Raw genomic sequence first — 13,533 nt, 5'->3', positions numbered from 1 at the left:
GCCTCCCTCGGGTAGCCATTGGCTACTATTTAACTTCTCCAAGTACCTGGCCAGTCCTCTTAAGCTCAGGGCTAGAGCTGGTGGTCCCACATCCTCTTTGGTACAACAGGTCACAGCTTTAGCCCAGATTTAAGGGAAGAGACCACAGGTATCTAAATACTGGACATGCGATCTCTCTCAGCGATTGTAGCCTACCATTGAGAGTGTGTGTGAAGAGAAAGCCACTGATTGGCAACCTTTTGTTTTAAAGAGGGGAAGGGGCCAGTATCCGTGAGATGCAGGTTGGGTGGGATTGTTGGGGTTGTTGTCACAGTTGGGTTTTTACAGGCACTAACTTGGTGAAGAGAGGTCACAGGGATCAGAGAGTCACAACAGAACTGAGGTGTGCCTGAGCACGCATGTTCAGAGATGTGCACAGAATGAGAAAAACTGGTTTCAACTCACCCATCCATCACCAGGTCAGTCGGTGGCAGTATGGCCATTTCACTGACTTCTGCCCCAGGTGACAGCAGGATGGGTGGGTCCTTGTGAAGAAGGGCCTTGGGGTTGACAGGTTTTGGTGTCCATGGCAGGAGAGTCCTAAAGTCAGTCTCTAGGGATATTGGGGGACAGCTATGCCCACACATCTGCTCAGGCCTGTTTTGGAGTGTAGTTAGATATATAGAGAAAGATCTCGAAGGATCAGAGACTTTTACTGTCACACTGCACACTTCTTCATTTGGCTTTTTAGGAGGATGAGTGTGCAGCGCTCATACTTTTCAGAAGAACTATACATTTAATAAGGGAAGGGGAGGGGAGGGCGTGGCACCCTTGGAAGCTTCTCAGGAAGGGTCTGGGAGGTGCTAGAAGGGACGGAGGGTTGGGGTGACTCACTGCTTCTGAGACTCCTGGGTGCTGAGTCAAGCCCAGAGTCCAGCTGGTGTGGTACACATTTGCATACTTGGAAAGCTGAGGCAGGAGGATCATATGAGTTCAGAGCTGGCCTGGGTTAAGACCAAATGAGGAGAGCAGCAGGTGCCAGGTGTAGGGAACCAAGTAGTGGCCCTGTGTGACTTTGACTTGTGTCATGCTCTGAATTGATGAGTCTGTCTCCCTCTTCCTACTCCTGTGGCTGTGGCTAACTTCCATGAGGGCTTAGACTTCCACAGACAGTTTGGATCTGGGGCTACTCTGAACTGGAGGGCCAAAGAGGATGTTAAAAGGAAAAGTGGGCAGTGTAGCGCAGGCTGATGGGTTTCTTGTGGTTAAGAGTGTTCTGAGGGGGCTGGTGAGATGGCTCAGTGGTTAAGAGCACTGACTGCTCCTCCAGAGGTCATGAGTTCAAATCCCAGCAACCACATGGTGGCTCACAACCATCTATAATAGGATCTGATGCCCTCTTGTGGGTGTCTGAAGACAGCTACAGAATACTTACATATAATAAATAAATAAATTAAAAAAAAAAAAAGAGTGTTCTGAGCACTGTGTGTGTGTGTGTGTGCTGTGTGTGAGCATGGTCCAGCTACTGGACTAATAAGCGAAGCTCAGTTTGCATGAATTGACATGTGAATTTAAACGACCTCCAGAATAATGGCTGCTGCCTGCATCACCCAGCTCTGGTCTGAGGAGGAAGACCAGGGCCATGCATCTGTCTCATCCCTATCTCCTGCTGCTCTGTGGTGTGTGTGTGTGTGTGTGTGTGTGTGTGTGTGTGTGTGTGTAAGGTATATTTGCAGCAGGAGACGACAAGAGAATGTTCTCTACACTTTTGAAAGAAGTCCTGGCCCACCCTCCCCTGTGGACCATCAGAGGCTTTAGAGGCATGGCTGTGTGGCAGGAGAAGCCAGCCCCATTGGCCACTGACAGCCATAGGCATGGTTTTCAGTGGTCCTGGCTTCCGTCTAGAAGAGTGGGAGGGAGTGCTTGTGTCCTACATTACAAACACTTAATCCTGGAGCTCCTCTGTGCTACTTCTTGTACATATCTGAGGTGAGCCTTTTTCCAAGAGTGGACTGGGGTGGGCACCTGCCACAGAGTTTGCTGTAGGGTACTGGAAGGCAACCCCCTGGGTTGGAGCAGCTGCCCCCAAACTGGGGATAACCAGAGGCTTTCTGGCTCCCAAAGCCTCGTTAGCAGTAATGCATTAATTGGCCAGGATTATGTGCATGGGGAAACTGAGCTCACACTTCAGATTCCATGGAGTAAGCCTTTGTGGGCTGAGCACGATACTCAAAGAACATCTGAGGTTTGGAGGATCCCGGTAGCATGGGGAGAAGGTCACGGGCGTGCAGCGGGCTGGGATTCAGGCTCTGTGCCTTTCGGCTCCAGTTTCTGTTCTGGGTCTTTGCAGAGGGCTCTGGGTTGCTTCTTCCTTGCCCTGTGAGCAGGGCCTCACCTTTCTCCTAAATCATGTCTGTGACAATCCACCTAGCTTGGCGTCCCAAATGCTGAGATTTGGGTATGAGCTCCCATGCCTGGCTCAGACATTTCAAATGCATGTATGAAAAGGTCACAATTAAAATCATCTGTTGCTTGGGTATGTCGTTAGGTCAAAGTGAGTGGTCTGGCGCTCAGAGCGCCTGCCCCAGGGCAGGATGGCAGTGTTTGTCTCTGTCCTCTTCACCTTGGCTTCATTCCTAGGCTGTCTCTCTCTCTCTCTCTGGTCAGTGTGAGCCCTTCTCAGAACGCCAGGCTTCTGCCTCCACCTGAATATTCCAGAAAATTCCAGGTTACACTTCCATTGTTTTGGCCTGGGCCGTCTACTTTCCTGCAGAGTTCAGTTGCACTGATCCTCTGTCTCATCTGAGTCCCTTGGGAGCGTCTATAAGTCCTTGGGAATCCACGGGAAGGCTGCACATGCCGATGAGTGGATAGAACCTAGAGTGTACATGGCCAGTTCCGAAGACTTACCAAAGGATGGCTAGGAGTTGGGGACAGGGCTACCAGGTAAAGCAGCCAAGCTTTGGGGAGAAATATGGCTGGCCATTGGGTTTCAGAAAGCCTGGGTGGTTTGCCATTTCCCCAATGTGGCCCTCAGGAGCCTCCTTCCTGCCCAGTTCCCAACCTCTGCATGGGGATATCAGGTAATTCCTCCCACCCTGAGTGCCGATAGCAACCCTCTGAAGCCCGTGTATACTCCACCTTGGATGTGTGCCCTTCGTCCTTACTGTAGGGCTAGTGTAGCCAAAGTTCCCAGATCAGAATCTCTCCCTTAAAGTGCATGGAATATAAAAGGCTAGTCCTGGATTTGGTTCCCAGCACTGCAAATAACACACCCAAACAACAGATGATTTGAATTGTGACATTTTCATATATGTGTTTGAAATGCTTGAGCCAGGCATGGTAGCACATGACTTTAATCCCAGCACTGGGAGGCCAAGCTAGTGGAGGCCAGTCTGGGGTCTACATAGCAAGTTCAGGCCAGCTAAAGCTACAGTGAGACCCTCTTTAAGCAGATGAACAAATAAAAATAAAATAGTAATAGAAGATTTTGATCCTTCTCCTCTTTATACTCTTTCTCTCACGCATGCACACGCACACAAACACACACACATGCATGCACACATGCTTCATTTAATCTTGCCTTCCTATGTGTGGATCTGCCAATTCTAGGGGACACAGAGCTTGGGGTACAGCTTTGGACTGGGGTTTACATTGTTTCTCCTGTGTAGTGTGGGGGGGCAGCCCCCACCTTGTTTTAGGGTTCAGTGAGGCAATACCTGTGCGAGTAGCCACATATGCATACCTGTCTCTATCTCTTTGGGCCTAAAACAGCATTTGCAAGGGTCTTAACTACTGTGTGGTAGCACAGAGGCTCAGGGGGAGCTGTCATCTGGGCTCCGGTTTCTCTAGAGTGAGCCTTCCACTTCGACAAATGGGAAGACTGATGTCTGTGCAAGCCATTGCCTTCCCTAGTGTCCTGGAGTGAGTTAGGTTAAGCTCTTGTACACTCACCTAAGCACCCCTCACTTTAAAAAAAATTAATTATTGTATTTATTTACATCTCAAACGTTGCCCCACCTCCTGGTCCCTCCTCCCAGAGTTCTTCCCACCCCCATCCCCTCTCCCCTTCACCTCTGAGAGGGTGCCCACCCCCAGCAGCTCTCTTCCCTGGGGCATCAAGTCTCTACAGGGTTAGGCACATCCTCTCCCACTGAGGCCAGGCAGTCCTCTGGTATGTGTACAGGGCCTCTAGGGCTTTGGAACAGCCTGTGTATGGTCTTTGGTTGGTAGCTCCATCTCTGGGAGTTCCTAGGGATTTAGATTAGTTGACATTGTTGGTCTTCCTACGCGGTTGACATCCTCTTAAGTTCCTTCAGTCCTTCCCCTAACTCTTCCATAGGGGTCCCCAATCTCAGTTTAATACCCCTAACTTATTTTATAATGCTCACTGCCTCCGTGAGCGAGGCCAAGCCACAGAGGGTGACTCACCTGTGTATCATGGCTGTCTCAGGGGTTCTCTGCTTTCCAGAATCCTTCCAGGCCCCTGAGCCCACTTGGCTGCCCCCTGAGCTGGGGTGGTAGGTATTGTTTCAGCAGAAATGTGAACTAGTGTTTTGCTTTGAGTGTATTAAGACACAAAGTCCCTGCGGTTAACAGCAAATTAATCACTGTGCCCGGGAGGACTGCCTGGGGTAGACATGACTTCATGAGCTTGTCATAACGTCTGCCTTGGCTGTATTTCATTCTCCAAGGTTTTTGACTTTCAGAAAAGGAGCTGCAGATAGAGTTACCAAGTTTTACAGAAATATTTTTACTGGGCAGAGGTTGCTTTATGGCAAGAGCCAGTTATTTCAGGAGACAAGCAAAGAGCCCTTTATTCTCACGTTCTGTGGGAGGAAAATATTATGTTGGAAAGCTTACTTCTTGGATGGGCCACTGGGGAGGCCAGGCTGCATTTCTAGAGTGGGAGTGGGTGCCAGGAGATGGCATGGGGTAGGGAGGGGGAGGGGGAGCATGTAAATATGTTCTCTTCTCCTTTTGGGGGGGAATTTAGGGCTGTGCAACTTAAGGGTGTCAGGCAGGGATGGAGACACACCGAGCTGGAAGATGGAGCCAGAAACAGGAGGAGGGTACACTAGCAGGGAGGACCCAGATGAGATCTGGAGGTCTGGTCAGACCTAGTGCTGTCTTTACTGGTCATGGGACTCTGGCTTATCTGTCATCTGGAGACAGCAGCAGTACCTGTCTCTTGGTATGTCCTCAGGACTGAGGGTTGTTATGCTATGGTTGCTATCTCCTTTATCCCACCCTTGATGCTGAGGGTAGTGCATCCTAGGCAGGGAACGACTTCCTCTTCCCACATTACTGAGTCAGCTCCTCCCTCCTCTTTCCCTGACCAGGGCCCAAGCAGTGAGAGATTTGAACTCTGGGTTAGCTACCCTTGGGACTTGGAGGTTCACAGACATCATTCTGTTGCTCAAGCTACAGCTGGTGTCCTGGTTCCCAGAAGGGGCCCTTCTTTTTCAGAAAATGGGAGGAAGATTAGGCTGCATGTATTCAGGGTGGCTTTGAGCCTGTGCATGAAGGACTGCTTGCTCCCCTTCTGATGAGGAAGAAGGATGCCTGCCAAAAGTTTTGTTTGTGTCTGGAGCGGCCTTGTGCCCGATAAGGACACGGCATCTTTGCTCCCCCCTCGCTCTGGACCATAATCCCTTTTAAGTTGGGCAGTTGGGAGGGCTGATTTATTTCCTTCTCCTCCCCACCTCCTTCTCGTTATTTAGAATGTGAAGGAAAGCTTATCTGGTTTTCCGGGAGATCTGTCTCTTCAGCTCTGGAATCACATCCAAGTTTACAGAATGGAGTCTGTGCCCAGAGCCTTCTGGTAAATATTTTGGGAAGTTGGATTCAGCTGGCATTATGGCCCAGGAGTGGGTAGTGGGTGCTGTTCAGGACTAGATGGTTGAATCTGGACCCTTCTCACACAGTGCCTGTGAATAGGCTGGTGAGAAGACATCTGTGTCAGCACCAGAATTCCTGTCTCTACCTTGTTCTGTGGATTCTGTGTTTGTATCAAGCATGCCTGATCCCATGTTTCCTGAGGATGTGTGTATGCGTGCCCTGCCTTATCCTGGGGACCTGCTTCCTTCTTTCTGACCAGGACACTGGGATACTATGTCCCTCCACCTTCTGGGAGCCTTCTCTCAGCTGACCCTCCTCCCTCCAGGGAGCTTTCAGATTGCTTTGCTGATGTGTTCTTGGGTTGTCCAAGTCAAAGGGTGTAGGTGACATACATGTCCTTGGTTTCCCAGCAGTAAAATGAAACCACCAATAAGAACTCTTCTCCTGATAATGAGAATTACAGGGGAGCAGGGAACCTCAGGGCCTGGTGACCAGTAGCTTTTAGTAAACATAGCCTTCCTGTGACATTGGTCCCTGGGCGTCTCCTCAAGTCCCTTATACAAAATGACAAGATGTGCACGTAACTTAGGCACACCCTCCTATTCTTTAAGCAATGCTGATGATTCGTGACACCCAAGACAAAGGAAATGCCTGAAGCGATTGTCTCACTGTGTTTAGGGACTAGCGATAAAAACAGTGTGAGCATGCTCTCAGAGAAGCTGCTTCCCCAGGGTCTTTGGGGTTGGTCTCTGGCTGTACTGTAGTTCATCTCTTCCCTGCAGAGGGATGCTGTGCAGGGCAGAGGAGTCCTGCATGCCCTGCATCTCCTAAGAGCTGGTCCTCATGTTGCCTTGCCCACAGCGGGTGCTAAGAACCAGAGTGGAACCTGGCAGTTGTGGTTGATAGAGGCTCTGTATCTTGGGTTCTTAGGTGTCAACGGTCTCTTAGAGCTTAACTGTAGGGAGTTTTAGAGAAGATACACAGCCTAGCTTCAGCAGAGTGGCTGGAGTCTGTGTGCTCTGCCAACCATGAAGGCTCCTCTGTCTTCTGCAGGGTTGACAGGTAAGGAAATAGGGCTGGCACAGGGTGCAGAGGCACAGGGTATCCCAAAGCTTTTGTGTGGGAAGGAAAGATGAGAGTTCCTAGTAACAATTTTAAAAAGATTTATTTTTACGAACTTTTTATTGATTCTTTGTGAGTTTAGCATGCACCACAGTTCCTCTCATCTCTCCATATATGTGTGTCTGTGTGTGTGTGTGTATGCCGTTGCAACACACACACACACACTAAAACACATACACACAAAGAAACAACAAACAAAGCATAGAAAGTGTGTACCACGGTACATCCCTCTGTCCACACATCTTCACTTGCAAATGTTTGTTGCAGAGAGTCATTGGTCTGGTTCAAGATCTCTGGCTTCTGTGACACCATCAATATTACATCCTCATCGGGACTCCTCCTGGTTATCCTGTTGCCCTGTGTCATGGAGATCCAGTAGGTTTGGATCAGCAGGACTGGCCCTTTCACACATCCCAGTGTTTCCAGATGATATAGATTTAGGGGTGGGTCAATTCAGAGCCCTTGATCTGGGCCTGAGTGGTAGCTGAGTTGGTCAGCCTGCTGGCTCTCTCACCACCAGGCTGAGCTCTCCAGCACTGCTCCGAGTAGGCCACTCAATGCTGCCATCACTGGCAGAAGTCAGGGTCAGCTCTCTCATCCTTGGCTGGCTCACCTGCACCCACTCCTCCAGAGCCAGCTCCATTGTGCTGCCCAGTCAAGGTGCTGGCCCCACTCTCCAGGTGCTGGAGCCTGTGAGAGGCTGGGCTAGCTCTCCCACTCTCACACCCTAGGGGCTGGCTTACCACACCTTTGCCATCAGGGCCAGCTCCAGGCGAGGTTCAGGGCCTGCTCTACCCAGTGCTACCACTGGTGAGATGCAAAATCAGCTCCCCTGTTCTCATGACCCCAAGGCCAGCTCTGCCAGCGACTGCAGGTGGTGAGGAGGGTAGAGACGGAAGGCATCACCCCCACACCCAGGCCACCTCATGCCAGGTAGTGCCAGGGCTAGCCTTCCTGTGCTCTCAGCCCCAGCTCACCTGTGACCACTCCATCAGGGCCAGCTCTTCTGTGCTGCCCAAAGTACAGGGCTCAATCTCCGGAAGGCTGCAGTTGGTGAGGGGCAGGGCTAGCTCCAGCTCTCCTGAGCTCGTGACTCTGGGCAGCTTTCCTGCCTGCTGGAGGTGGTGAGGGGTGGGAAGGTGGGAGGACATCACCTGTGCGCCCATGCCACCCCATGCCAGATGAGTAGCAGAGTCAGCCCTCTCATACAGCCGGCTCGCCCAGACCCCTGCCGCCAGGATCAGCTCCACTGTGCTGCCTACGTGAGGGACAGGGCCCACTCTCCTGAGAGCTCCTGCCAGTGAGAGATGGGGCAAGCTCTCTAGAGTGTAGCCCCCAGTTAGGGGCGGGGCCAGTTATGCACAGCTCCTGGACATCCACAGTCCCTGGAGGCCGCCCCAGCCAAGTTCTCTAGTGGTAATTTGAGTATGGACATCAACACCAACCCCTGCTGTTGTATAGCCTGGGACTCAGACATGGCCAGCAGCAGCAGCTTGGGCTGGGACCTCACCATGGCCTCAGGAGGCGGGGCTCATCTCTCACAGCTGGCTCCTCCTCTCCACCCTCAAGTCCCCAGTTCCACCTCTCTTCACAATGCTCAAGCTGCTCCGCTTGTCTCTCTCTCTCCACAACATCCTCCCACACTGTGGTGGTTCCTGCTGCAGGCTGGCCATGTGGCCGGCTGGCCCCTGGGTGACATCCTCCATCCCTGCTGCATGGTGTGGCGGCAAAACAGGTGTTATGGCCCGCCTGTGCTGAGCACTGGAGGTCATGTTGAAGGGTAGCATGGTGGTCCACAGGTCTCTGTCTGTCTTCCTCTTCCCATGTTGTGCTGCCTGGATTTGATTTGACTTTTATGTGTCCCAGGCATAAGCCAGCTTTGGCCACCAAGCCAGGGTGAACAAAGGACTGCCGTCTGCTCTGCCCCTGACTGATGTAAGAACACCACCACCAAGGTGTCTCTTTGCCCATGACCTGGGACAGTATTTTTGTGAATATTCATAAGAAGGCAGGTCCTGAGGACCAGTGGCTTCAGTTGGTACTGGGAACTGAAGTCAGGTCCTCTGCAAGAGATGTATGTGCCCTCAATTACTGAGCTATCTCCCTACCCCCAGCCCGTTCCCTGCAGTAACATTTAAAAAAGTAATTTTTATATATGGTAACACTTTTGAAATATAAATATTTGGATATGCTGACTTTAATAACATCAGAATGAAGTTCATTTAGAAAATGTGGCTTATAGGAATTTGAACTTACATCCCTTGTATTCTCTTGGACAGCACTGCTATCTACTCTGTACTGTTCTCTAAGGATAGCTACTATTCTCAAGGCACTGAAGGTTGGTTCTTTAGACTTTAAAGATCTTATTCTCTTAAACTGCAAGGGACAGCTATACATGCCATTAATGAACAAACGCTCTGTCACCTGTGGTGGTAACATTTTGCGAATGGTGAGGATGTGAATGGACCTTGTGCTGGGGAGGATGGACAAGAAGCAGGCCTTCCCCAGGCAGGCCTGATGCTGCTTGTGTGACTTTGAGCAAGTGCCCTCTCATCTCTATACAGCTGTGCTTGTCCAGACCCTGGAATGAGCACAGAGCTCTGGTGTAGGCAGCTGAGGTCCCCTGGAAAGATGGCAACTCCAGGCAGTTACTCACAATGGACCTAAAGTTCTGAAGAGCGGACTCGGCTTCCAGAATGACCACATCTGTTAGCTTCTGTGTTCCCATGTGGGAAATGGGTTGCTGAGAGCATTTGTGGGAAGGCTCTGCACATTGCTGGGATGTTTCTAGAGATTTCCACACTTGGCTCAAACAGAACCTCCTGGCTACATTCCGTGTAGCTCTCTGGGCCAGGATATGCTGGCAGCTCTCCCCAGGGCTACCTTTAATGGGAGGGCTGCGTAAGGTGCAGAAGGGGACCATTGACTATTGACTGCTCTGTCCAGAAGTTGGATTCAGGGTCCTTATTAAGGCTTTGAGAATTGGTGGTGACTTGAACCCTGTCCTGGAGATGCAGAGGCATCCTCACAGTACAAACTGGCTCTGTGCTGCCATGACCTGCGAGTGGCCAACAGTTTGCCTCCTGTGGACAAGTGATCTGGAGATAGCCAGTCACAGCACGTCCAGGAAGAACACAATCTGCTGGCCACAGCCTGGTGGAAGCAGGGCACATGTGTGTGTGTCAGGTTTGGAGGTTGGGGGAGAGGCTTTAGTTCCAATGTCTGCAGACTTCCTCCCTTCACACATAGGAACCCAGCCTGTCCAACGTACCCCTCTGTGTCTGAGGGGCCTATCTGGGCTCAGACTTAGTACCGCTCCTGGTTGGGCAGCAGACGGCATCACTGTACCCAGCCTAGTGTCAGCCACCAGCATATGGCCCATGGAGGGCTCTTCTGTCCCCATCTGCATTCCAGCCAGGCCACATTTACAGTACAGGAAGGCATCACCACTGGGTGTGATGCATACTCCTTTAATTCCAACAGTCGGGAGGCAGAGGCAGGAGGATCTCTGAGTTCAAGCCAACCTGGTCTATGGAGTGAGTCCTAGGACTCAGGAAAACAAAAACAAACAAGGAAAGAAAGGAGGAAGGAAGGAAGGAAGGAAGGAAGGAAGGAAGGAAGGAAGGAAGACAGGCAGACATGCACCATGTCACTTGCATTTCTCCAGGGCCGTCCATGACTGTCAGATAGAGACAGAGAGTGCCTGGTCCTCCTGCCCCTCCCTGCAGCCTGCTCCTCCCTTGCTCTGCCCCAGACCCTCTGGTCCTGCCTCTGAGCCTCTGCACATGCTCTTGTCTGCTTGAGATTCTTCTCACTCACTTCCCTGCTCACCCTTTGGGGTTTAGCCAGGGCAGCATTCCCCAGAGTCTGAGAGACAGTGGGTCCTTATCAAACCTGCTTCTCCACTTCTGTGTGATTGTCACCACTAGCCACTAGTGACTTCTTCCTGTGGCAGCTGAAGGAACTGTCCACTCTACTGCTGACAGGTTATTGCCACTAGGCTCATGAGAATTCTGGATGTATAATTTAGGAAATGAACTTGGTTTGCTGTGTGTCTTCTTTTAAAAAAAAAATTTATTTATTTTATATATGTGAGTACACTGTAGCTGTCTCAGATACACCAGAGGAGGGCATCAGTTCCCATTACAGATGGTTGTGAGCTACCATGTGGTTGCTGGGAATTGAACTCAGGACCTCTGGAAGAGCAGTCAGTGCTCTAAACCGCTGAGCCATCTCTCCAGCCCACTGTATGTCTTAGTAAGTGCAGTTCCCCTCTCTGCTCCTGACTAAAATTTGGTGATGGTAGATTTTGACATTTCTGTGGAAGTCCCCTGGGGCTCTGAGCTCATTAGGAAATGGCTTGCCATACCTGTCCTTTGTGCTCTTTGTGGGCCTTTGTGATGAATAGGAGGTGTGTGTCAAGGTTCAGTTGGTTGACCCAGGAAAACAGAAATTTGGAGGTCACCACTGAGCCCAAAGCCCATGGCTCTTCACTGGCATGGCTGTATTATAACCAGGCTTTGCCACTGGGGGTGAAGTGAGAAGGATGCTGACCTCCTCACACAGAGAAGCAGAAAGAGGACTCTACATTTGTATATATTTAAATCCAGAACTTCCTGCCTACTAATGTAAACTTCGGCAGCTTTACCGTCTTGAGGTCTAAGTTTTTCCATCTGTAAAATGGAGCCGTCAGTGGATCTCCTCTCCTTGGGCAGTGGTGTACATAAGGTTACTCAGATAGTCATGTAAACCCCAGGTGCTCAATAAAGCTGTCCTTGGGACCACATGCTAGTTCCTTCTGTGTTACACCTGCCCCTGCCCTTTAGCACACTGGATCCCTGGCCACCAGGTCTCCCTCTGGTCATCAGGTAACTCAAGGTAGAGGGTGGCTGAACAGCCTCCTTGTGCTAAAGTTGCTTTGTGGGTAAGTTTAAGTTACTTTTAAAGAAGAGATTTATTGAAATAAAAACTCATGTTGTATTGATATGTGCGTGCGTGCGTGTCTGCCGTGGTATGCATGTGGAGGCCAAAGAACAGCCTTTGGTTGGTCTCTTCTCCCATTGTGAGGTGTGGGGATTGAACTCAAATTGTAAGGTTTGGAAAGCCAGCACCTTCACCCTCTAAACCTTGTTGACACAGGAAGCTTGATTTTGACCCATGACGTTAGCTTGTGCATTGTAGGATCACACTTGAACTCTGTTGGTCTCTGCCCCTGAGCCCTCCCTGGGAGCTCCACATGGACCCAGGAGGGTGAGGACCCGTCCTGAGGGGCTTTACACCTGGGCGGCATCCTGGCCTTCATGGTGGAACTCAGTTCATGGTAGTTGGAGGGTGTGGAGGAGGCGGTAGCTAGGAAGCAGAGCAGGTCTAGTCTTCAAAGGCCTGGCCCAGTGCCCTCCTTCCCCTGTTCAGGCTCCACCTCCTTGAGGTTCCACCACCTCCTCAAAAGTGCCAGCAGCTGAGGCATGTGCATAACATGAGCCTGTAGGGACACTTCAAAGTCAAGATACCCCTCCAGGAGGCTGGGGATGGGAGGGTAGGGGCTCTGGGCCCTTCCTATTCTCTGCTACTCTGCAGAGGTTTGCAAGAAAGGCCACCCAAAGGAGCAGCAGGGCACTGTTGTCACCACGTGGGGGACAGGCTGAACAGGCCAAAACAATGGCCACATGTGGTATGTATCTGAAGAGGACCTGGGGACAACCTTAAAAGACACAGACACACAATCGCACAAACACATGTGTAAAAAGTGTGCATATGACTGGGAAGATGGCTCGGTCAGGAAGGTGCTTGCTAAGCAAGCATGAAGACCTGAATGTGGATTCCCCAGCACCCGTATAAAACAGCAGCAAAAGGCTAGGCCTATAATACTAGCTCTAGAAAGGCAGAGGAAGGAGGCTCCCAGGAACTCTCGAAGAGTCTTGCTGAATAGGTGAGACCTGTCTTAAAAATCAAATGGGAAGCAATGAAGGAAGACACTGAATGGTCAGGCCTACACATGTATGTGCACACACGTGTACCATCCCCTCAACAAGCATACATACACACCACACAAACAAAAGGCATGTATGTGCACATACATCCTGACATGTTGTACCTTTTTATACTGTTCCAAAGTTGGCATTCTTGCTTCCATTTCACAGACCACAAAACTGAGGCACTGGGTAGCTGAGTGCCTTCTTCTGGATCAGTCAGTGTAGACCCTGATTGGGTGTGAACCCTGGGCTGCCTGTGCCCATCCTGTCTCACTACTGCTACTTTGGGGTCTCAGTTTTCTCAGCTGACAAATGGGTAGACTTGCTCAGCCTGGGTAGACAGCACCTGCAGAATGAAGGAGGGAGGAGGATAGGAAGGTGGTTTGAGTCACCCACAAGTTGAGGCTGGGGCTGAAGTGCCCTGGGAGCTGGTTTAGCTCGGTCGACCTCTCCGGGCCTCTCTGCCTGGGCGCACACAGTCGTCTTTCCCCGAAGACTAAATTTAGGATTCCTTGGGCCCAGGCAGGCCTTGTCGTGTTTTTAGAGAGGCTCCATTTTGTTCTTGCTGATGCTGGTGGCCACAGCTCAGTGATAGCCTTGCCTGGTCTCTGCTCCCCAG

The 13,533-nt window shown here is 50.9% G+C and overlaps 1 protein-coding gene and 1 pseudogene across 1 annotated transcript in view; one reads left to right on the top strand and one right to left on the bottom strand.

The window, feature by feature from the left end:
- Positions 1 to 13,533, top strand: part of Nkd1 (NKD inhibitor of WNT signaling pathway 1) — a 75,084-nt gene that overhangs the window by 13,313 nt on the left and 48,238 nt on the right. The window lies entirely within an intron of this gene.
- Positions 8,796 to 8,924, bottom strand: LOC114610937 (annotated as a pseudogene).

Source organism: Grammomys surdaster, unplaced genomic scaffold, assembly GCF_004785775.1.
Source record: "Grammomys surdaster isolate TR1022 unplaced genomic scaffold, NIH_TR_1.0 126063, whole genome shotgun sequence".
In the NCBI taxonomy this organism is placed as follows: domain Eukaryota; kingdom Metazoa; phylum Chordata; class Mammalia; order Rodentia; family Muridae; genus Grammomys; species Grammomys surdaster.
Note: the sequence above shows the minus strand (reverse complement) of the source record. Positions and strands in the feature narration are given on the sequence as shown.